The sequence below is a fragment of the Mandrillus leucophaeus genome, unplaced genomic scaffold (assembly GCF_000951045.1).
Source record: "Mandrillus leucophaeus isolate KB7577 unplaced genomic scaffold, Mleu.le_1.0 Scaffold126, whole genome shotgun sequence".
NCBI classification, from domain to species: Eukaryota; Metazoa; Chordata; class Mammalia; order Primates; family Cercopithecidae; genus Mandrillus; species Mandrillus leucophaeus.
Genome location: NW_012100987.1, coordinates 1,344,139 through 1,346,465, shown reverse-complemented (window position 1 = coordinate 1,346,465; position 2,327 = coordinate 1,344,139).

Below are 2,327 nucleotides of genomic sequence, written 5' to 3'. Positions count from 1 at the left end.
ATAGACTGTTAACTGACCAAGGTGGATACCATTACTTCATCACCTTAGTCATCTCCATGGTAGCTAACATAGTTCCTGCACACTATTGAATGGGCTCTCTTTTCTATTTCTATAGCATATATAGATATTTAAAATAATTATTGAAAACATATATATAATATGATAACATATATAAATTCATATTGGGCCTTTTAAAAGTTGCCCTAGTGCAATTAACCGTGGCTCTCTCCTTCCTAGTCTCTTCCTTACACCAAACTCTAAAGCAGATTATAACACCTTCCAGTCCTCATAAAACCCAAATGTGATTTCCACAGACAGATTTTAAATGCAGAAAAAAAGAAAGCTTGAAACGTCTCATTTAGGGCCACTGTCTGGCTTTCATTAAGACTTCTCTCCTTTTTTTCATAGCCGGGGTTCATGGACCAGTGCCGATCTACCTGGTTGGCTGAGATTAAAATGAGTAATAGATGCTCCTTGCCATCAGAACGGCTCCTAATGCATTTTTCATTAAATTGAACTCCCACTTGGGTCCTCTTTCTGAGGTTCAGAGAGAGGTAAGAGAGGTAAGTGCTTGCTTGTTTACTAGCATTTAAACAGGGTTGCTCTTTTCTCATAAACTATAACAATTTTGTGCTTAAGATGATTTCTGGGAAGGTAGAAACATTGTGTTTATTTGACCATCTGTTACAAGAGTACTGGTTCATTACAATAGACTTGCAACTGATTATTTCAGAACCGTAATAAAATATTTTAGGCAAAGGTCAGATAGATAACTTACTTTCCATAAAAAATATACATATACATACATACCCATCACCCATTCACATACATATATACATGCATATACTTACACATATGCATATTTATATACCAACACATACCCATAATGCAGAAACACATGCATGTATATACATGTATATATACACATCCATACCCCACACACACACGCATATACACATGCATATATATACACACATGCATATATATACACCCATGGCCCACATGCGTGCACATACACTCATCACGCATATGCACATACACACCTACACTCACACGTTTACACTCACACACGCATACAAACATATACCAATTACACATATAATGTACATACTCATCTATGTACACATCCATATGCCCTCATACATACATATGCACATACACATAGACACCTACAGTGGGCTGAAAAATGCACCCCGCTCCCAAAATATCAGGTCCTAACCCCTGGTACCTGTTACCTTACTTGGAAAAGGGGTCTTTGCTAACATTACTAATAATCTAATGATGGGGAAATTATCCTGGATTATCCAGATGGGCCCTAAATGGCATCACAAGTCAACTGTCTTCAGAAGAGAGAAACAGGAAGAGATTTCACACATACACACAGAAAACACAAGGCCATGTGAAGACAGAGGCAGAGATAGGAGTGATGTGGCCACAACTCAAGGACTGCCCACAGTCCCCGGAAGCTGGAAGAGGCAAGGATTAGATTCTGTCCTGGAGCCTCTACATGGAGTGCTGCCCTGCCAACACCTTCATTGCAACCCAGTGACACTGATCTCAGGCTTCGGCCTCCAGCGTTGTGAGAAAAAAAAATTTCTGCTGTTTTAAGCCACCAACTTTGTGGTAATTTGTTACAGCAGCCTCAGGAAACTTATACAACATCTATCAATATATACACACAGGTTCATACACTCACAGATTTACACACTCATCCAACCGTGCACACACACCCAGAGCCATCACTCATTTACACAATCATGAACATGCAGTCACACTTACACACACAAGATTCCATTTATGCACTAGCAGTTAAGTTGGTTATCACCAAAGTATCTTTAAGGAAACAAAAATCTTGAATCACACCCTTCTCAAATAAACATATAAGAAAATAAGCTGTCAACATATTAATAACAATTAGAAGAGAAGAGTATAAGTGAATTTTCTCCCTATTTAGTTTCACACATAAATAATTATAACTAACATTAGATGAAAGTCTTTTTTGTGCCAAGCCACTGCGCCAATTGTTTTCTAGGTATAATCACACCACTAGTATACACATGAGAAACTGAGGAGCAGTCAGGATGCATAACATGCCCAAGGTCAGAGTGATAAAGCTGAGATGTGAACTTGGGCATTGAGTGGGATTCTGGAGGCTACGTTTTAATCAATAAGGAAGAAAGACTTTTGGAAAAGCCTCACACCATTGGGGCAAGCCTTAAAAGCCTTTTTAAAAGTCTTTTAAAATCTCAACATTTTTCTTCAATAAAAACCTATGTATTTCATTACGCAACATTTCACCAGCACCACTTCCTACTTTATTTCAGTCA